The sequence below is a fragment of the Plectropomus leopardus genome, chromosome 16, assembly GCF_026936395.1.
Source record: "Plectropomus leopardus strain MGB_pleo_1.0 chromosome 16, ASM2693639v1, whole genome shotgun sequence".
In the NCBI taxonomy this organism is placed as follows: domain Eukaryota; kingdom Metazoa; phylum Chordata; class Actinopteri; order Perciformes; family Serranidae; genus Plectropomus; species Plectropomus leopardus.
Genome location: NC_142191.1, coordinates 7,073,288 through 7,097,255, shown reverse-complemented (window position 1 = coordinate 7,097,255; position 23,968 = coordinate 7,073,288). Strand labels below are relative to the sequence as shown.

The 23,968-nt window shown below is 37.9% G+C and overlaps 1 long non-coding RNA gene across 2 annotated transcripts in view; it reads right to left on the bottom strand.

Annotated features, from left to right (window-relative positions):
• Positions 1–437: 437 nt before the first annotated feature.
• The window catches only part of LOC148186808 (uncharacterized), an 85,460-nt gene continuing 61,929 nt past the window's right edge, over positions 438–23,968 (bottom strand). Inside the window, exon 7 of one of the 2 annotated variants that reach the window (XR_015779152.1) lies at positions 438–3,012. This is a non-coding gene — a long non-coding RNA (uncharacterized LOC148186808). Of the gene's footprint in view, positions 3,013–9,681; positions 12,985–23,968 lie in introns of those variants that run through there. The other variant, XR_015779151.1, reaches the window with a different exon arrangement.

Here is a 23,968-nt window from a genome sequence, read left to right as displayed (position 1 = left end):
TCTCTGCTTTTTCTGCTGAGATTGTGCCACATGCAGTGGGTGTTTTTTTTTTTTTTTACCAGGACATTGACAGCTTTTCCAAACCATAATAACCAAGTGGTTTGTGTCTAAACCTAACCACACACAAAGCGTTGTTAAAAGTTTACGTTTGATCGCGTCAGCTTTATCAAAAGGTACAAATGTAACATCTGTGGATTGCAGAAATACACAATGCCAACATTTTATTTGACGATTGGGTTGTAGGAAGCAGTAGACCCAGGATAATCAGTCATTGTTTGCATATCTCTGTTACACACTACAAAACTATTTTTTTTCTTCCTCTCATACCATTATAAAATTACTTCTACTCACAATACAAACACACGTTACTTCTGACACGCAGACATTTCAAGTGCATAGGTTTGGTCTCAGAGGGGGGCTTAGTGAAATCAGGGTTCCTCTACCAGGGAAAAAATGTGAATGATATTTTGCGTATCTTATTTGTAAAATTATCATAAAAATGCTTATTGTGCCTTCCATAATAAAGGCAGTTTAACAAAATATCTGTGAATCTGTTTTATTACTGAACAAATGCCACAAGCTGTTAAAGTCTCACAGCTTTAAAAAAGCCAGTGAAGATAAATAATGTGATTTAAGCAAGAAGAAACTCCTATATTTAATCATAGAAACTTCATTATTATATCAAGAGCACTCTTTTCTACATTTGTAACCTTGATTATTAATAAATTCTACCATCTTCAAGTCCAGTCAAGTTGTTTATGCAGATCTTTATGCACAGTTGAAAACAAGTTTCCCTGTAGAATGAAAGTCTTCCTTGGACTTATGCTCTGAAGGCCAATTTAATGGTAAAACACAAAGTATAAAAAGAAAAAATGAAAAATTCAAGCGAATAAGTTAAAAGATAAAAAGACAGAGAGATAAAGAACAAATAATAATATATTTAAGCATTCAAAAGAACACTATGTACAATATGCTTATGAATAATTTATAAATACACCTGTAAATGGAAATAAATGCATGAGGCAGGAAGTATGCAAGTGACTACAAACACCTGAGGTCAACGGCGCAAAACTAAACTGATGTATATATGAATAAGAAATATGTACCACTTTATATGTAGCATGATGTCAATCATCATGATAAACAGGGTTCCTTCACATTGTCATGGATAAAATTCCAAACTTTTCCATGACTTTTCAAGGACCCCACCCATCCCTCTTTTTTGTCTTGCCCCACTTGTTCATGTGATCAAAGACTGTCAGTATGATTTCTTTGCAGTTTCTGGCTATGAAAAAAAAGTAATTTGGGCAATTTTTTAAAGAAAACATGCCTTTAAAACCACAACAACTCGACACAAAAGTTTTCTAGAAAAATCACCCAAGGAAAAAAATGTAAAACAAATTGTTAAAGAAAATATGCACTCTAAACCCATATCCTTAAAAAAAAGCCAAAAATAAATTCTATTTTGAAAAATCACAAAAATTGAAAAAAAGACCCAAAAAATGTTAAAGAAAACATGCAATCCAAACCAATATTCTTTTAAAAAAAAAATAGTTTTTAAAGTTTTCTATAAAAATCATTATTTTAAAAAGGGAAGAAAGCTGCTCCTCCAAATGTTTGCATCTTCGATTAAAAAAAATGCAAAATGTTTTTTAAATAGAGGAAGAAAAAAATAGCCAAAAATATTAATGAAAACATACCTTCAAAACCTGCAGAAGGCATGTTTTCTTTAAAACTCTGCTGTAAAATATGTACAGAATACAGACATTTTAAGTTGTATGCCCCTCCCCTCAGCCAAAAGAGCTTCGTAAATTATTTGACGTGCCCAGTGGGCATACATCAAGAGAGAGACGCAATGCAAAGAGAAAATGATGGAATTATCATGATGAACAAATAAAACAAACCAAAACATTGTCACACGTTGCCCCATTTACATTAAATCATCAGCAACAGAAAGTAAATTCACTGTTATGTTACATTAATGAAATTAAATCTTTCACACACAACACATTTCCATCATTTTTCCAAAAACGTTGATGATTTTTACTTTCTATGTTCTATGTTCTATGACTTTTCCAGGCGTGTGACAGACTTTTTTTTAGGTTTTCCATGATGGAAATGATGAACCCTGGTTGATAGTGCATCGGACACACAGTTATACAGTACTTAAGTGTAAAAATGTATCTGTGTGACTGTACGGATGAAATGTGGCCATATTCTCTCAGCTGATCTGTTCAGCGGAGATGTACCACCATCTAGTGTACGAGCTGTTTGCCAGCACGGTAATATCGGCCACGTCACTGTCTGCAAATCTAAATCAAAATTCTTATAAAGCTGCTCGATCCTTTTTTCTTGCGTTCTTGAAAGAAATTGGGCCAACATGCATATGTTTCAAAGGGTTAATACTTGGCTGCCTGTACATGTTAGTGTATGAGTGAATGTTGGACTGCCAGGCTAAAGGTAAAGGATTATTATTATTATTATTATTATTATTATTATTATTATTTTGTTGTTGTTTTGTGTGTGTGTGTGGGTTGTTTGGTTTTTAAATGACTACTCTATATGAATATATGAAATACATACTCCAGGTAATTAATACTGCTACTCTCCATGTGCCATTTGTTTTCATGTATTGTATTACTGTTACTATACTTTTAGGATCTTGGAGTAATTTTATTGCTTTTGGAGTTTTAAATTAGATTTAAGTTGCAGGCTGAAACTTATATTTGTAAACCTGTGTGTCTTTTAATGTCTGGGCCCCTATTTACAAGCTTTGAATAGCTTATCGGGGTGTCCCATTTCACAAGTCTCATTTTTTACTTGAAATCATGTTTGTATTTATATATTTTTTATCGACTCTGTGAATAAACTATAAATGAACGAATGAATGAATGAATATGGGCCTACCTGTAGCCTTGCTGTCCTGGCACTGCTCCGATGGCCATCACTCAGTCAGCTTGCTCTCTGTGGTCGACACTGCTTTGCATCAGCGACTCCACCGACTGTTTATTTCTAGAAGTGAAACATGCCGACAATAAAAACTTGATACAAAAAAAGAAGAAAAACTCCATTGTCTGACTTCCTGCAGAATTCAGAAACATCTCTCATCAGTTGTGGGTCTCACACCTGGTCCAAAATGTCTCTCTTAATTACTTTGGCACGCCCCCCTTTATGTTACTTCAGATTTATCACTGCTGATTGTGAAGTTTTTTTGTAAAGTGTTACAAAAATGCTAAATATAATAATGTTATCCTCTCAGTAGTAGCTTTCATTTATTCCATATCCATTTAGTATCGACTAATTATATTTTTTTATAATAACTTTAAGGTAGAAATTTCCTGCGTCTCGAGCATAAAATGAAATGGCGCTGTTACAAACCTGGCTCACTGGTTTGCAACAAAGAGAGTCCACACAAAGTTTGCCAGGGAACAAGGAGATGTTTATTTAACTGAACATAATTAAAAGGAAAATAAGGTGCATATCCGTAGATCAGTGTGTGAGGTGGAATGAGGTGTGTGTGTGTGTGTGTGTGTGCGCAACAAACAAAGAACAAACCAAACTAACTAAACCATGTTGGCCATGTGGCGTCAGCTGCTCAACCACCAGCGAGAGAGCAGAGTGACTCCAGCAGCCCTTTTATAGAGGTAGGCCCCGCCTATAGGTGTGGCCAGCCATTTAGACGGCCCAACTACTCTGGGGCTGCAGCAAAGGAAGGAGCTGAGGAGAGAGGCACAGATTAGTGAGGCCGTCACAGCGTTGAGCAAACGTTGCCTCAGTTGTTTAGTTTTTAGCTGCCTAAAAACAGCCCACCTAAAAAAAAATAAAATCAATAGCATTTTAAGTGTACACTATATTTAAAATATATTCATTGCTTTACCTTGCTATCATAGCCCTTTCCAATGAAGCCATTATCTCAAAACCACCAGACAACATTGGCATAAAGTGATTTTACTTTGCAGAACATGGGAGTTACTGGTCTTGCACTGCCTCCATCAGTTAGTGTGTAAGGTAAAGCGTTAAGTGATAATATTCCAAAACTAACGCACACTTAAACTTAAATTTTTTTCATAGGGTCTTTTCAGGTGGCTAAAATATGCTTTGCTGTGCCCCCATTCACAGCAGTGTATAGTTTCAGCCCATTCTCATTCCGAAATTGTCAAATACCGCCATTTAGTCAGTGTTTTTTGTGTAAGATACCAAAAGCCTTCTACATACGGGGGCTACATTCCTGTATGAATCTAGCACCAAACATGACCGTAAAATTAAGCAAGTATTATACTATTTATACGGGTGTGTAATAAGTAGTTTATAGTAAGGTCAGAATTGTAAATATTCAGATATAAGTATGGGCTGGTATAGGACAGATTTGGTCTTGGTCAATTTTGACTCCGTGGCTACGGCTCTGCTTTGTGCTTTAAGTAATCCCAATATGTGAATTAAAGACGATGCAGTAACCGCACTATAAATGTATGTCGATATAAAGGTGCGTTTGATTTTTAGCTGGAAGTGATGAGTGTGGAGAAAGGAAAATAAAAAGGAGGCACGAGATACCATCTGCCCGACATTCCCGAAAAATGTCCCTGGGTTACATCCTTTCTTGATTGTAGCAGCCACCTCTTAAATTCCCTTCCAAATTCTAAGTAAGAGGGACAAACAGGCCTATTGTTGAAATAATTAAGTGAGTGAATCAGATTATCCCACAAGCAATATCAAGTGGAATCCAGGAAACATTTTAAGAGCTGATTAAGTGAACCGCCAACGCCAGCCCACAGACATCATTGCTGCAACAGCTCCGTCTCTCTCACCCTCTTTCTTCTGGTACTTGTTGTCTGAACTGACAATTACAAACTCTGCATGGGATATGTGTTAAATTAATGTTTTCGTCAGTTTTACGTGTGTAATTGGCTCATGTTTATCCCACCATGAGTGCAATAAAGCCCTATTATAAAGAACTCAACTGTAATGATTTAATTGCTTTACGAATAACAGATTTACTCAATGGATGAAGTGGGGTCATACTGGGTGAGACCCTCGGAGATCTGGTTTCTGTCAGTCCTGTGGCAGGACTTTGGATTACAGGCTGTAAACAACAAACCAAGCAGAAAAGGAGTGTCTTTTTTGCATATTCAGTATTTGCTGTTGTGCATCTGCAGATCCACCTTTGCAGAACTTACTTTTTCGAGTCTTAATCATGTTTTATAACTCGCAGAGTTATTAATTGGAGTTAATTTGTTTAAAGTGACCTAATGGAGCCGGTTGCGAGAAGTTCAGTGTAGTTTACAGCCTCTGATCTACAAGGGTTGACGGTTTTGGCCATGCATGAAACACTGCAGAGTTTGCTGAATCCAAATGCTTTCATTTCAGTTCCAAGCCGAGCTTCATAAACCAGGCTTTTCCACAATGAGCCCAAATTCTAAGAATCGCAGACTGTACTGTGAAACAAGAAAACCCCCTGAATGTTGCCTTTGTTAGCTGCTTTTAATTAAACCCTGCATGTCTTTTCCCCCCTTATGCAACAGCAGCCTGCAATTATGCAAGCATCTAAAGATCTCTTTGCAGGCTGGTTGGTTGTGAAACGACTAGAATCGAGTGACACCTTTTCACAGATACTTTCAATTAACTCACAGCATATTAGGAACACTTCGATGCTGCTGTAATTGTTCACATAACATGCCACTGGTGATAAGGCACAGCCTGTTTGTAGTAATACTCAATGGCTGAGACCTGGATTACTGCATATTTTGGATGATATTTAGACAACTTAAATAGGCAGCAACATAGTATCACTTCTTACTGCACAAAGCAGATCATGCAGCTGATTATTATCCCGGTTTTGAACATTGTGTCAGTGGCATTTTAATAAGCAAATCGGTGGGATGAGTTCTAGCACATGACTCACATCACAAGAGCCTTTCATGTCTTTTAACTGCATCACAGTTTTCTGCATTGTCCATATGTTGTGAATTCAGGGATCTGATCAATAAGAGCCCCTAAAACTGCGGAAAAAACCAATCAAGCCAGTTTCAAAACATAATCTTATGAACTTCCGATGGCTGCCCAGAGAAGTGCTGAAACACGAGACAAATCAACCAGCAGTGTTTTGTGTGGGTGATTCATTAAATGATGGGTGTTCACATAATGTTGGAAAGCTTCATTTTGTTGTCAGAATCGGTCCTCGGTAACTACCACTTGGGCCCCCATTCACCAATTGCTGTTTGGGCTATTTTGGGAGCGCTGCGCTCCCCTGTTAGTGACGTGTGCTGCTGGGTAAATTTGCAGCTCCGGCGGCCTGGGCCTGCAACCTCAGATGGCATCAATCGGGAGAACATGGAGGGGTGGGAGGGATGAGAAAGATGGGTAAAAGCGAAGATGCTAGAAGGAGAGAAAGAGAGGAAGGAAGTGGACAGAAAACATTAAAAATACAACTATTGCAAGATGATGCAAGGGCATAAGTGGGGTTTGAATATGAAGACATGATGTTCTAATTGGCAAAAAATGGAAACTAACCAAACTGACAAACCAATCTAACAGAAATAGGTATTTGTAAGTGAATCAGAACAGGACAAATGTGTTTGCATCAGATGAGAGAGATGGAGGCTGCATTCATGAGGAAAAATGAACTCTTACTGATGACTAACAAGTGTAGGGTAGAGTGATAGGTGATGACGAAGGTGGAGGAGTGGGGGCGCTATTGTACTTCATACAAACTGGCAAAGGAATGGAGGAAAGGACATGCTGAATAAATCTTTTTGATGCTCAGTGCAAATTCTGCCTGAAATGCTGTGTTTGGTAATGTGTTTTTGTTACGCTTGTTTTGTTTCTTGCACTGAAGGCTGCCTAATGACAAGCAAAAGTGCTATTAAGTGGAAATGTTCTCTGTATTCGATTGGAAAAAAGATGACACACAATCATTATTGTCCATCACTGGTAAAGTAATTTCTCTTTTACAAAAATAACCTAATGCAGTTGTTTCTTTATCTGGGAAGTCTGACTGAGATCAGCATTAGCCATCAAACATGCAGAGACTGATTAATACAATCAAAGATTTCATTTAATGATCAGCAGTTAAAACTTTTCTCAGAGGAATGAGTTGCAGGATTCACAGCAACTCAGCTCAATACCAGTTGAAACCAGTTCCATGTCCATAATCTGTGCAAGTTATTAGCTCTGTAATTAAATCTGTCAAATTAAGTTTTATAACCAATGCATCCATCCTGTGGAGGAGGTCAAAACAGTGCAAAACATTTGCATTCATCTTGTGCTATTTGTGGACCATGATAAAGCTCCATGCTGTCATTGTCAGTAAAAAATTTGAATTAATTTGACTTAGTCAGAACAGTAACAGCAGCAACTGAGTGCAACAGACCAACAGATTAGTCCATAGAGTGAATAACAGGGGACCCAATATGCATCTTTGCGGGACACCTTTTTCAGTGTTTCACCAAAAACAAAACTGTTAGCTACAAGCTACAAGAAAATGTATAACTGTACAGCCTGTTGTCATTCCATAGTTGTCAATTACCGCAACTCAAACTGTTCGTGGTGTTATTATACGCAACTGGACGGCCAGAGGGCCAGCTGGTTGGATGGTACCTGCCGCAGAAGTATGATAGGGAAAGAACCTGCCATGTCCGCATGATACGCCACAGATTAGCATCAAGTTGAAACGTTGCAGGTGCAGGGCTGCACCTATAGAGCCGGTGGGAGGAAACATAACCATGTGCAGCGTAATCCCACCATGTGCTTACCTAACCTAACCTATACAACATGCCCAAACCTAGTTAAAGTAGTACGAATCTTTACGTTACATATGTAATGTCATTCGTGGGGAATTAATTAGTTATGATGAAATCCCAAGTTCTGTAAGCAGACTACACAGTTTTAGTGAAACGTCATAACAAGAAATAACGTGGTAGTGGGAACAAAATGTGTTGGCAATACCAAAAACAATGCCAATGCAAACTCTTATACAAACAGTTGCAGTAACATTGCAGGAAAAAAAACGACAAAAAACACCATAACGCTTGGTTAGTTTAAAAAACCTGGTTAATTTTTTGAAATTATTGTGATTTCACTTAAAATAACTACATATGGAATGTAACATACACACTTTGCATAGTTACATAAAGTCACACAACAACGCTGATTTCAATATACATTAAAATTATAACTATATAAAAATTAAAACTTACCGGTTTGAAGTACGTTTGTTCGAAGACACACTGCTATTTAAATAACTTCATCTTATCTGTCCTTGGCTAAAAGTTGCAGATTGTTTGATGGTTGGATGTCATAATATTGGTTAAAATTTGTTAGCACTAGCTTATGTAAGCACACTTTTTACATTTTTACAGGTTAAAATGTATTTTGATGTCAAAAACAGAAGAAACTGATTTTGTTTTCATTTATTGTTAAACAGGTGCACAAAATGTGTGATCTCAAAGGGTTAAGAGGGGTATTTCATGTCACCTCATTTTAAATGTGTGTGTCCTCAGTGACTTTGCATTAGCATTGTTTTTGTGTGGCCACATTGTAATAATTAGCCATCATGCCCATTATAACGCATTGTTAAGACTTCCTGTCAATTTCATGTTTCTATGAGACCGGGCTGGATCAGAGGATGTAATTAACCTCCAGAAATGATTGCATTGTGTTGAGTTTCATCCAAACAATTCATAAAAAAATATGTAAAAGAGATATTTTGATGTGAGAGAACAAGCTACACAAAACACATCATCCAAAGTTGTTTCTCCAGCTAACTGTCTGACAATCGGAGCATGTAAGATATGAAGTGAGTTTTTGGTTTTGTGCTGACAACTACAGACAAATCAAAGTGAGATGATGACACGTTAGCTTTGTTGTTTTGTAGAGGTTAGTTATTAAAAAGCTCTTCTGATCAGATACAATGTTTATTAAGGACTTAGGCTACATCACTACATCACTGCTATTAATAGTTGATCCATATTCACAATTATTTAATTAATTAATCACTGGTGGGAGTTTGGCTTTTTGGTTTTTTTTTTGTGCTTCCGACACAAACTGCTTGATGGTTATACAAGAAAGAAAAAAAAAAGAAACAGCAGAAGCAGCGGGTGGTTCTGGTTCGATTCCCAGAGTATGATCTGATTTAGCAAGATTCTTAACTTTGTTGGTCTGCTTGGTTTGGACATCAGCTTAGAAAGATTTAACTCAAAACAGGCCTTTCAACTTGTCTGAGGTGTTGGAAAACAACAAGGCTAACAATGTAAAACCTGGAGCATCATCACTTTTCGTATTTTGCATTCAGATGCTTTTCACAAGTATCTAAACCTTTAAACCCTGAGCCAGTCGTGCAATTTCTTTCAAAAACAAAACATCATCAAAAACATCAACTTGGTAAAAAACATATTACAGAAACTGAAAGTTTTGGAAAATTGATTAATTGAATTAAATATTTATTAATTTTACAGGGAAAAACTCTATGTATGATTATCATAATTATGTATTAAAAATTATTTCACAAAGTATTAACATTTTTCTATGGCACCTTCCCCAGATCATTTTGTTGTTGTTGTTTTAAACTTCATTGTCTTTATTTTCTTTCTTTAAAAACAACAACAACAACAACAACAACAACAACAACAACAACAACAACAACTTTCAGGTAATTTTCTTTTACTTTTTACTAACTTCTTTCTATTTTTTTCTTATTTCTTCAATCAAGCAAATTTGCTCAGATTTCAAAGGGTTAAGGTAAACAGTAATAAGCAACTCATAAGCTGAGCATAAATTCCTAAAAACCTTTACTCATTGCAGAAGTGTGGCAGTAAACACACGCATTCCCACCAATCCGAATTTATCTACACTGAAGAGGAGTTAAGGAGACATACAGGGAAGTTTGCATAAATCAATACACCTCCCTGTATCGTTACTGTCACATCCAATTACAGCACCACTTATGTTCATGTTTGAATCACTGGCACAGAGCCAGGTTTCTGTGGGGACATCCTGTGCAGTTTCACTTCATTAAATATGTACAAATACCAATATGGGATTTGTTTTCTTATGTTTATATTTTATACTGTGAACTTTCTCACATTTCACAGATGATATTTTGAACATTTCTGCACAAATGAACTAAAACATGTTTTTCATATTTTCATTTTCAACATTTCTATAGTTTTTCTTTTAACTCTTGCAGTACTTTGTAATTTTTCCCCTTGTTCTATCTTTATTGTAATGCACCAAAAAACAAAGGCAAACGAAAGGATTTAAAAATCTACTTTGCAATAGACCTGATTCAGATTCAGATTCTGATAGAAAGCCAAGACCATAGCAAACTCAAGTGGGAAATTAGTTTCATTATTGATATCCAATGTGTTCAAGGAGAAGGTTTAGTGAGTTTCTAAACCAGCCCATTCTGCTGCTTTGTTACGTTACATAGTAAACATACAAAATTAACCCAAAAATGATCTTCTGTTGCTAAAACTTAACTGCAACTATTGCATAACTTAAAACTAATGTGTTTTATATCTATAGTTAACTAATGTATGAAAAACTTGCGGTTTGAAAGGTGGTTTAACCAGCCACAGCTCAGCCCTGAGCACAGTGTGTTGATTCTCTACTGACCGGTGCTGCACTGCAGCGTTTCTAACTCAAGATGGTTCCAAAGGTACTACAGATTTCATCCACAACTTTTCACAATGGAAACAATAAAAACTATGTACTGAACTGAACTGAACTGAACTGAACCAAACTGACCTGCTGGTGGAAACGCCCCATAAGTGCAACACCATGAATGCTTTCGAGGAAAGATTGCCCACAAGTATGTGCTCAGTTTATTTATTACATAATCTGAACCCTTGCTATGACTGCAGGCTTTTTACCCCACCTTTTAATGAGGTTGTTGCAAACAGCAATAAACACCTTTTCTTCCAGATGTGGTTGGACAACATGTTGTCTAAAACAGTTTGTTCCAAACCTACCCAACCACCTCCCTACAAATTACATGCAGTGCAGGAACATATCACCAGACTTTCTGCAAAAGAAACAATTGTGCTTGTTGAAAATCACAAGAGTCGTATATAAACACGTTGGGAAAGCTGAACAATGCAGAAAATTGTAGGGATGGCAACATGAGTGGAACTGATTCCCCCCAACTGTCACTTGGAAGCAGCCATAATGGACTGCATGTTAGTCTGGCTCCAGTTTAGTGAGGGTCAAGTCAATCTGAGCCGTATAGGTCTACACAACACAACACACCCATGGTATATTTACTTTTGACTTTTTTGTCTCTGTAACAGGAGACAGGTGAAGGGCCAGTGATAATAATGCAGCAATTAAGTGTGAAAGACGTCGGTGACATATAATCCTCTTTTAGTTTGGTGATTGTTTCAGCCTACTGTCACTTGATCTGGTGTACAAGATGACAGATGGTGCACAGGCTGGAGGCAGGCAGGGAGGCGAGCTATCAGCTGCTAAGGAGCAGATATTCAGAGTGAGAATTCTCTCAAGCAGGACCGAGGTAGATCAGGGTTTAGAGAGAAATAAAATGAGGTAATCTGATTAGGATTGAACACATATACGTACTGTATATGCACACTAGAATTTTTTATGAGGAGCAGAGGGACATGCAAAACCTGGCCAAGAATATGTGACAAAAACAGCTCATATGTGGATTAAGGATAACATGACCTCATTACTGTGAGTTAAAGGAACAATTTGTGACATTTGGAGCATTAACATAGCAGTAAACAGCTGTTAATGGTGTCCTGTGCAGAGAATAACGTCGCTCTTTCTGTGTGTGTTGTAATCAGAGCTTCTCTTATCTTTGTCGTGGTAGACGTTCTGGCCACGTGTGTGTATTAGTACATATGAGTTCCTGTCTGTATCCTACGGGCTAAGTAATTGCCGCCACTGTTCACTGTACTTATAAGATGGTTATCACCGATAATGCAACCCGCTCTCATTCTCAGATCGTCACGTTGCCATTTTTCAGTGGACTTCTGCTTCTATACCGAAAGCTCTAGATATCCTTATGCATCTGCTGTTTACATTCCAATGTGGTTATTTTTAGGCAACAAAAGCACACATAACGACCAGCCTTCATTTCTTCCCCATGTTTACATTGTTAGCTCTGCTGCTATTGTTCAAGAGCCTTGTGCAGGCAATTCCAGCTCCGACAGAACCATAGATATGCTCTGATTGTTGCATACAGATGCTCTGGGCTACAATAATGCAGTATGTTAATTCAGGCCATCGAATGCCTGGAAGGAAGTGAAGGGAGAAAGTTTTGTACGAAAGCCATTTAAATTGGCCTCAGACCTTGACTGATGTTTGGACCAAAACACACTGAGACAAACACTGCCCAGGTGGAAAACACATCACTTTTCACAGCCACACACATCGCATTGGCTTCTGAACCAGAAGGCCAGACCACCCGTAACAGCACGCACAACATGAGGGAATCCGCACTAGCCCTCACTTCAAATACTGATAAGTAATGCTGATTTGATGTGTCTTAACAGCCGCTGCTGCTCCAGCATCATTAACAACCAGTCTATGCTTAAAGGAGCAATAACAAGCCACAGGAAGTGCTTGAGAAAGTGAACTGAATTAAACCATACAAGGGTCCATGGAGTACACGAAGAAACGCGAGTGAGAAGTGAGAAAGAAGAATGCTTTGCGAGGCAAAATAATGAGCTGGCATGGAGAGAACAGAGAAAGCACGAACAGAAGAAACAGCAGTAAAGCGAAGGACAACTGGGAGAGAAGAGGAGAAAAAGAAGGAGAAAAACAGAAAGAACAGATATAAGAATAGGAGAGAGGTAAACGGAGGGAGCCGTCACGCAGCGCCGGGAGCGAGCCTTTCAGCAGCCTTGATGCTGGCATCTCTGATCGCCTACTCGCTCTGACAGCCTGGTGCAACGGTGGAGGGTTCAGACCGGGTCACTCGCTCACAAACACGCAGGAGATTCTTGACTCCGACGACACTTTGGCAGAAAGCTGTGATGGGAAGGAAACCCAAAATATTCAAAACATGTGTTGATCCAGATATAAGCTGTAGATAAATTCCACATTTCCCTCGATAGTTAGTAAGGACGCTCTCTGCAACACAACAGTTTAAACTGTGCTCAGACTTTGTGAGATGATGAAACTGTTACATCTTCACTGAGGTGAAAACTCCAGTGACACCAGACTGTAGATTTTTTTAGGCGTAAAGCAAACTTGGTAAAGTTGCAGAGTAACAGAAACTTTATGCATAATTGGGAAACATAAAAATGAGAATCTGTTTTTTCCCCCATAACTACTTAATTATTGGAAGACAAAGATCATCCGCTGGAAGCATCGTTGGGTTTTATTATGAGTGTGAAACTCAAAGAAGAGACAACTGAGATAAGAGTATAAAAGGGCACTATAACATCAAAAGTAATTTCATTAGAGGGATGTTACTTATTGACCTTTTGGAGGAAAAACTGTGTGACGTTGACACAGTAGACCACTGTTTGTTTCCAGTTTCTTAAAAACGATAAAGTACACAGTGCACAGCTCACAGTGGAAAAAAAGGACTCGTTGGAGGCCTGGATGTATGTGAATATTGTTCCAGCAGAGCTCAGGAGGACACTGGGTTTCATAACAAATACTGTCAGTTTTTTTTTATTTTTATATATGACCCTGATTGTCCCCTAACCTTTGTATCTTTAAACCCAGACCCTATTTTATCATGTTTTTAACAATTTTTGAAATTGTTTTAGCATTGAGTGAGGTGGCTACAGCTGGCAAACAGGCTGCAATGTGACCGTTCAGAGCATTTGCGTACTAACATCCAATAAAAGAGCTCGTTTTTGCCACTGACAGGCTCAGATTGTTATTCTCAGTGTCTGACAATATTATTGAAGAGTAAGATCATTTTTGTTTAACCAGAAACAGCCCCGAAATCACTCTTGCCAAATCCACCAGACTCCATTTAAATAATCAGTAATTTTATCATGAATAAACATACTTCATTCAGTGCTGACAGAAACAAAATAAAACTCATAAAAACCATCTTGGGTTTTCTCTCACTGTTCCAACAATCACCAGCTCTGGTTTGGTTGAGATAAATTCCTAATTCACCCAGTTAGACGAGAAAATATGCTGGCTCTATACACGCTTAAATTATGGTTTATATAAATGGAGTCTGGTGGGTCTTGTGGTAGCTATTTTGGGGCTGTTTCTGGATCTTACTCTTTAACAAAGAAATCTTTCTCTTTAGGGATTGTTACTATAATGTTGTCAGATGCTAAGAATAATAATCTGAGCCTATCAGAGGTAAAAACACTTTTAGTGGACATGAACAGGAAGTGTACAAATGCACTGATGCACTGATAGGTCTTTTGGCTGCCCCGCTTTCTTCCAATACTGGAACAATTTCAAAAATTGTTATTCCCATTAGTCACTATAAGAACATGGAAAAAAAAGGGCCCAGATTGAAAAATTGTGCAGTTACCCTTTAATCACGTAATTCTTATCTTTACCATGACCTTACTAGTTTTCTAAGTCTTAACCTTAACCAACTGATTTTTAGAGACATGGACAAACACAATCTATATCCACAGTTTCATTGTCTAAACCCACTTTAACCATAGCAGTGCAGCAAATTACACAAAATGTGAATCATTTTTAATGATCTTATTCTAAGGGTTTTGTGAGGTACCAATGAGCAAAGTGTCTTCCAGTTTGGCCATCAGTGTGGTGAATTTTGAGGTAGTTCGGAGGACTTATTGGTTTCTACATTCTCTATTCTCTGCAACAAATGTATTGTTTATGTACTGAAAACACTGAAATATAGCATTGTACTGAATATCCACTGCGCTCATCAGCTGGAAAAGTGCTGTCACTATGGCTTTAAATATTAATATGCAAAATTGCTGTGACCTAAAATAGTGATCCTACGTGACCTCAGGCACATGCACTTACAAGATCATTAAAAGGAAAATGAACATGTGAGCATATCAAGACTTATCTCTGGTCATATTGCTCGTTATGTGATGTGATATATGGAATTATGACTTCCTGGTGCATAACCATGCTGGTAAAACATACAGTCCTGATATAAGAGGACCGGTATGCACCAAGAAAACATTTGCAAAACAAATTCCTTGACTTATTAGAAAATAAATTCCTTTTTATGTGTTCTACCATAAATAATTAATATTTCATCAAAAGGTATGTTACTGTTTCATACTTAACCTCTTGAAACCATAGCAAATTCACTTGATTTCTTTAAAAAGCAACTTAACAAGAAATAGCCAAAATAAATGAATAAATTAATTAATTGATCAATTACATAGTGAGACATTCAATAAAAATGACAAGAAAATTTCTTGAAAAAGGGCAACATCAAAAAGCAAGAAATAAAAACAAAGAAGAAAATGACATATATATATACGTATATATATATATTTATGACATCTAAAAAGTTCCTCCTTGCCTTTTTTCCATGTTTTCAAAAGAAATCAAAGCAATTTTCAAATGCTTCTGAGTTTTAAATGCGTGTCAAAGGTGTCTTTGAGCAGCACAAGAAAACTGATTTCAATCCATGTATTAGAAGTTTGCTTCTACTTGATATTTTTGTGATTCGTTTATTTTTATGCTATATATATTTACTGGTATGGCCCATAAAACTGCTTTTGTAGCACAACACTGGAAATCTGTAATACGTTACATTATCCCTGTGGTAAGAATAACCCATCCCGTGGTTATAATTGACATATGCATTGCACATACTTATCATAAAGGCCATATTTATGTTTCTCTGGGTTGCACTGTCAGATCTGTACTGGCTCCTGTACTGTAATGTCTGACTCAGAAGGTGAGCCCGTACAAAGTGCACCACAAATGTACACTGCACACTTTGTTGACATGGTGACAAGAGCTCAGACAGCGCCCTGGGCAATAATTATAAATTTGAAAGTGGAGTGTGAACTAACAAAAAACCTTTAGATTAAACAAACAATCCCTCATTAGATGGGGGCTAATCACTCCTTGGGCTGAGGTAAATGTTCAAACTGACAAAATCTTCACAAGTATGCTGTTAATAAGCCTCCGGCTGTACAAACAGATTGTGGGTAGGGAGTTATTTCCAAGAGCACAGTCCTCTGAGGACAAGGCAAGAAAATAGGAATGTTTGGCACATTTATATGAGCAGGTGCCACAGACTGAGCCAGATCTATATATGGACTGCTCAGACCACTGTGTACCTTCACATGCATACAGTTAATCAAACGATTTAAGGCTGCAAACAACAGTTTCTTATTTAACTGTTGTTCATCAACTTGATTAATCAACGGCAGTTCATATTCAGTGTTCTAACAAAGGAGACTGACCCTTTAAAACCTAGGTGAATTGGCTTGATTTCTTTGAAAAAAATTAGAAGGCAATAAGCCATTTGTAATTTGTAGAGAAAAAAAGAAAGAAAGAAAGAAATTAAAAAATGTTTAAAAAAATTATAATAATTCCGTAATATAATTTTAAATACCGAAAAATGATAAATGACGTGATATACTTTTTATAAGAATAATTTTTAAAAGTCTACTTATTTCTCGCAATTTACAGGACATTTCTCACAAAGTAATTCCTTGGCTTTTTTTCACATTTTCAAAAGAAATCACACCAGTTTGCTCAGGGATTAAAGGGTTAATGTTGATCGACAAATCATTTCTGTTCTAATCTGTAATGTGCCATGAGGTCAGTACCAGGGTAGGCATTGCATTATGAAAGCCCGATTAAAGCTAATAAAGGGTCTCTTCTTTCACTTTATGCAAACACTCGCCTGTGCAGGCACGCACGCACCACAGCAGTCACTATTAAGCAAGATTTCACCAGCACTGGTTCTGAAATGTTGAAATGTTGAAATGAAATGCAACATACTGGCGCTGAGGAATAACAATCATAACTTTGTATCCTTCCATGTTCAATATCAGAAAGCAACCATATCCTAAGTTATGGCACAGCAACCAACTGTGGCTCTGTCTTGCATTTAATTTGCAACAATAAAACACAAAGGTCAAATCGATATAAAGCCAAAAAAAAAAGCACACTGACTCACCAATCTGTAGATCTAGGCTACTTTCAGATTACATCCATCTGTTGATCTTATTGTTTTTTTTAAACATTGGTGAAGACGTACGCCACAATGAGCAATGAGTGTGGGGTCTTAATTATACGTTTCATACGTAAAATAATGGCGTTTCTGTTATATTTACACAAAAAGGCACAGAAGAGCTCTTTTGACATTAATGTTGTAGGATACAGGATAGAAGTGTGCATGCAAAACATGCCTTTTTGGCTTGCATTCCAGTGAATGGGGATGAAAGGCACCTGATTTTCTCCTGATTATTTTTGTACTTAATTATGCACTACATTTCTCATCACAGCATCTAAACTATTGAGTAAATGTGCAAATGAAAGAAGGGCATTACAAGAATAAACAGTGACATTTCAAATAATAGTTGAATAAATAAAATATTAAATGTGAATTACAAGGGAGACACTGCCTACCTTGCCTGCCCTGACTGCATATTACTCTTTGTCATCACAGCCGGCGCAGCCATGTAAGCGAATGAGGCAGTTGCCTCAGGCTGCACTTTAGCCAGGGTGGTGAAATGTGTGCCAACTATTCATGAGAAAGATCACACAGAAACCAACAGCAGTAACTGCGGGCTCTAACTTACTAGGCTACGCTTTCTGTGTGAACAATGAATTGTTGAGACTTGTCAATTATGCCTTCCACTGCCGGCACACACGAGCCAACAGCAGCCTGGCCGAAAGACACCAAGTTTGATTGTCTTCAAAATTTGGAAAAAAAAAAGACAACACACATGAAGGATAAGATAAGGGAGCAGGTGACATTACTGACTGAAAGTTTTCTGTCATTGTAGTTGGATGTTAACAAATGGAGAGAGTCTGAAAAGGCCATGGCTCATCATGTTTTGCTTCTGTTGTAAGCTCCTGCAAGCAGTGATGTTGAAGACTGGAAAAATATGTCAAGCGTCCTTAGCGGCCATGAAAAAGCAGCTGAGCATCTAGAAAGACATATGTTTGGCCTCGCAAAACGCTGTGTGCACCCCTGAAAGGTAAGCTTTATTTGCTCTCAAGTCGTTAAGTTGCAGTCCATTAGTCACTGCGCACGAGAAAGCATTATACAGACAGATTTGCACTGGTATTATTTAGTCTGAAGAGCTGAGATTGTATTATTTGGAATAATAGCTGTGTGCTGTCATCACTCTGCTGTACAGTATTCTGAACCAGGTAACTGAACTTATTATGAAGATCTATTAGGTGCGTTATTCATAGAGTTGCAAAATGCCTGCGTGATGAGTCATGCATACTTTGATAGTGTTGACACTTTGTGCACATACAGTAATTGTTGCACTGACCGTTTGCGTTTTTGTAAGCCGTATTGGTGTTTGTTGTCACTGATTTTGCTTATTGGCCTCTGTGTGTTATTGCTGGTATGGTAGATTGCATTATAGTTGTTTCTTGCCTAGAGCAGCAAAAGTGCATGCCCTAATTCAATACAATTAACTGTACTGAAAATATATCAAACACAAGAGACTTCAAGTTATTGACTTTGCAGCGAGGAAGAACATTTTGCTTTTTTGGACAAAGGATGTCTCAGTTAGCAATTTTTGGTTCTGAAAACATTCTGAGAATGCAAGAATGCAATGATTAAGTGACGTTTTCAGTGGCAAATTTTCTTTACGTTTCTAGAACATTCTTCATAAAGTTAGGGTAAAATTCTCTATGAACATCCAAAAAAATTTTTTTATTGTTGTTAACATATCACATTACACAGTTGGCACCCAGTAGCTCACCTCGTAGAGCGGGTGTCCCATGTACAAAGGCTGTCTCCTTGCCCTTTGCTGCATGTCTTCCCCTCTCTGTCCCCCTTTCACTCTTAAGCTGTCCTATGTATAATAAAGGTAATACCTAAAAAAACAACCCAAAAACATATCACATCCTTTCATTAAAAAAAAAAGGTCTGTAATCTCAGGCCTCAACACCATGCTCTGAATGACGCTTCCAAAATGTTCTCCCTTTGTTCTCATGTAACATTGTGGGAACATTTTATAAAAGAACATTCTGTGATTTGTCAACATCACCAAAACATCCTCAGAATGCTGCAGTTAAAACATTAACATCTTACACAACATTTAACCTTATAGGGACACTCTCTGAAATGATAAACATCCTTAAAATGTTCTTTGAACATTAGATTAAAATGTTTTTTTAAAAAACATTATTATAACTTGTTGGTAATGTTAGGCAATAGTGGGAATGTTCCCTGCTGGCTGGGTTTGCTCTGACAATGAAGTTGTGGCACATTGTTATAAAGGAGTGTATCCCTAATAAATGCATCACGTGTATGCTTCACTCCTCACTGGATGCTTTCTGTAACGTCTGGGATGCTTACCTGGTACATATTAGACCCACACTGTCATCTTCAATAATACAGGGATTTTATAAGCCTGGATAACCTGTCTCTGTACTTTGGCTTTGGCAAAACACCTCTCCTGTAACTTTACTATCTGTCCACATTCTGGTGTGGCAGGGGGGCTTAGGGATGGACATGATGCCCACTATCTTCATGTTTTTATGTTATTTTATTCCATTTTGTCTTTTTATTCTCATCTTTTAATCTTGTCATGTCCTGTCTGAGCTACTCTGTGTTTATATGAAAAAAAAAACAATAAATATGGTATTTTAAAAAACTTACTGTATTGAAAACATTGCAAAAGCTCTCAAATGTAGTTTAGGAATTAGGACAGAGGTGTATCGAGTCACTGCTTGCAAGTCACAAGTCTTTGCTTTCAAAAGCCAAATCAAGTCCCAAATCCATGCACCAGTGATTGCTTTCAGTTCGATTAGCAACTTGAAACAGATCCAAGACAATATTTTGGCTAATCTGTATAAACAGTTATCTGCATATGAATGCACATAAATTAGTGAAAGAATAACCAAAAGCTGAATTGTTGGCAGACCATAGCCGATGGGTTCAGAGATTGCCTTCTGGGCAATGCATTCTGCCTATTTCGCTCTCCACACGGACCGTTCACCTGCGTGCAATCAAATCCTGCTCAAACGTGATTGGTCAATACTATTCAAGCAACACACAGAAACCAGAATGCTTCCGATGCCAAACTTTTGTCCTGCAGATTCACAGACATTTGTTTACACAGATGAACTGTGCGTTAACATGCACTGTGCGATAAATATCCAACAGTTCAGCCAAGGGTTATATAGAGAAAACTATACACACATTGTGCAGGGTTGTACACGCACACACACTGAAAAGATCTGGTGGGAGCCCTGGAGGTGTGTGGGGATAGAGGCGGTTTGCTGCACTCACATGAACCCTGTGGTTCCAGCAGAGCTCAGGAGGACATTGGGCTTCTTGACAAAGAAGCCTTGTATCCTTTTGGAAGACCGCATGAGGCCGCAACCTTTTGTTTCCCTCGGCTCTGCTTCAAACTTCTGTTTGACGCAGATCTCCGCTCGACGTCAAAATAAAAGTCTGGACCCAATTAATTACGGAGTAATATCAGATCTTCTCCAAATGCTTCCATTTCGTCGGGATGCTCAATTATACATTGTTGGCACCAGCAGCATTAGTGTGTGAGGTCATTATGTGGTTGTACATTCCCATGCCTTTTTGTTGCTTCGCCACCTTATAATGGTGAATAGTCTTCTTGTTCAGCTGTTATAATTTACCTCTTTCCTGCACTAATAACCTTTATTAAGTAGCGGCTGGTTTCTTTGTGATTTTAGCTTAGAATAGAAGTCAGGCGAGGACAGGCAGCAAACAATACATCGTGTTTAAGCTTAAAGCCCTCCAACTAATTCCTCACAAAGCATTTTATAAATGATTGAAAAAAAGCCAAAACACACAATGTTCTGAGGCTCTCATGGCTCATGGAGCACTGGATCCGACATATGGAGGACGCAATGTTGGCACGGTCAATGGGTGGCATTCCCTCAGACGTGGCTTTTATTATCGGATAATGGTGGCCTGATTATATACCAGACCGTTGCTCTCTTTAGTGTCTCATGGTCCAGTTGACCTACTCACAGAGAAAAGTAGAACAGCGAATGAAGTGGAGCTCAATACGGCGATGATTTAAAGACTGTTGTCACATTAAACAATAAAAATTACTTAAAATTATATATGTATATAGTTATTTTAAACTGACTTAAAAAGTTGTTTTTACAAGTTTTAAAAATATCAAAACTCAAAGGATAATGTTGACTAACATTTATTTTATACTCTCCGTTAAGAACACTTTGAGAATTTTTATCAAATGTGGCACAAATTTCTACTTGGACTCAATGATAATTAATTAGATTTTAGTGGTCATAGGTCAAGGTCACTGTACCTCCTCTGTCATATTCTTGTGAACAAATTTCAAGAATGCCTTGATAATTTTTTTCAAATGTGGCACAAATGTCTTCTTGGACTCAATGATTATCTAATTAGATTTAGTGGTCAAAGGTCAAGGTCACTGTACCTCATCTGTCGTATTCTTGTGAACACAATCTCAAGAATGCCTTTTGGTGGTCAGAGATCAAGATCACCATGACCTTGCCTCTGTCTCATTCCCGTGAAAGAGATTTCTCAAGAATTTCATCAAATTTGGCACAAACGTCCATTTAAAGTCAACGTTGAACTGATTAGATTTTGGTGGTCAACGCTCAAGGTCATTGTGACCTTGTCTGTCTCATTCTTGTGAATGCATTAAGGGAATTGCTTCAGATTTGACACAAACATCTATTTGGACTCAACAGTAAGATGATTAGATTTTGGTGGTCAAAGGTCAAGGTCACCTTGACCTTGACCAAAGGTCAAGGTCACCTTGACCTTATATCCATCTCACAGAGACCTTGCAGAGATATGTCAGAACAACTTAAAAACTCGCGTTTGATTTTGGACTCAAATTTTTTTAAAAACTGACTTAAAAAGTTGTTTTTGAAACTTTTAAAAATGTTTAAACTGTGTTTACAGGATAATGTTGACTAACAGTCATTTTATGCCCCCGGTCCCACTCTCGTGAACGCAATACGTCAAAAACACCTACAGGGATTTTTTACCAAAGCTTGCACAAATATCACTTGGTCTCAGTGATGAAATAATTAGATTTTGGTGATCATAGGTCAGGATAACTGTGACCTTGTCCGCATCACTCTTGTGAATGTGATATGTCAGAACACGTTGAGGGACGGTGACGGTAGCTGAGGCTGTTGTGCAGGAAGCGTGGGAGCAGCTGGAGGAGTGTCTGCTGTCCACCGGTTGATCACCTCAGGACAGGCTGCAGACTTTCTTCTTTAATCTCTGAATTTGGTTGAGGTTTACTTTTTGGTCATTGTTTTCTGAAGTTTGTGGTGAATTGTTGTGTGAAATGTTGCAGGCAAATTCTGCTGTTTAGTGCATATACGTAGGTGGCGATGCTGGAAACAATATGTGTGTGTGTTATATTGTCTGCTTATAGAGAGTGAAATAAATGGTGGAAAACAGATCTCTGATTCTGTTAAAGCTGAGTAAGGCAGCACATTCAGGGAGGACCCTTATGCAGGAGAGTAGGAAGGTGATTAAAAAAAAAAATTAACTGAAGAAAACAGATGAGATGAAACAGGGAGGCAAATAGGCAGGATAAACTAGCAAGAAAATCCAAAACATTAGGAAACAACAAGAGAACGTGAGCATATGATCAAGCTGACAAGCTGGTGACAATGGCAGGTTTTATACTGAACGCCACAAAAAGATTTAGTAATGTCTTAATACATAGTATGTCAAATGCAGCGAAAAAACATAATAATTTTCTTCTCTAAAGACACAATATGTCCTCTGCTTCACTCATACGTTTAAGGTTTCAGCATTACACTCCATTAACTCCAAGCTATTTTTATCATAATTCCACGTCTTGCACAGAAAATGCACAACTTAAAGTGATGTTTAAGGTGAACACACAGAAACTGCTCTGTCAGCAGGTTCACGGGAAAACAGTCATTTAGGGTCAAACCCTGTAAGGTACAGACATCATTCTGCTCAAACATTACTAACAACAAACAAAACACATGTTTGACTGGAGTCTTGAACGATCCTGTGTTATACTTAGCTTACTTAGCTTAACTTACTTAGCTGCTTTAAGATGGGATTTTTCAGAATAAAAGTTAAAAAAAAACCCTCAAATTGTGATTTAATGTCTGCATAATGAGCCATGCTTCAGATGTACTATCATACTATTCAAACGCTGACACAAATATTTGCCATGAGATCAGAGGCATGACTCATGAGAACAGGATGATGCCAATCAAAAGTTCCAAGATACAGTATGTACCTTTTTTCTGAGAAGCGTTTGTACAATAGCTGTGTATCTAAATACAACTGCTGTCCCATTCATTTCTGCCTCTCCCTCTAGTTGGCAACAATAGGTGACATTGTTTACAGGACTGTACAGTGCGTGCAACTCCGCCAGAGGCATTAAAGTTTAGTATCAGATAATAATGAGCCTGTTGTGATAGAGGTCATGCATCATAATGATGTTAGTTGATGTGTGAGTAATAATAGGTACGAGACACTACAGTGCGTCATTTTCTTTTTAATCTCTGTTGTTGCGATGGAATCTCACACAACATAAAATCAGAGGATGCAGATGAAGCAGAGATTTTCAGCCCGTTCTCACTGGGAAGTTTTCAAATACCAACGCTTGATCAGGCATCAGTAACGTCAGTAACGTCAAAAGCCACTTTTCGCGGAGGAATGATATGCTGACGGGCAGAGTTCGTTTATAACATGGCCCGACAGAACCTGTTGCAGCAGTATGATATGCTGCTGGACAGTGTCAGTTTAAAACACTGACGGTAACAACGTAATATAATGACCTGAGACATCCCAATTGGGCGGGAAGGGAGGGGCTACAGATGGGTCCAACAAACCCCGGATTTTCACCAG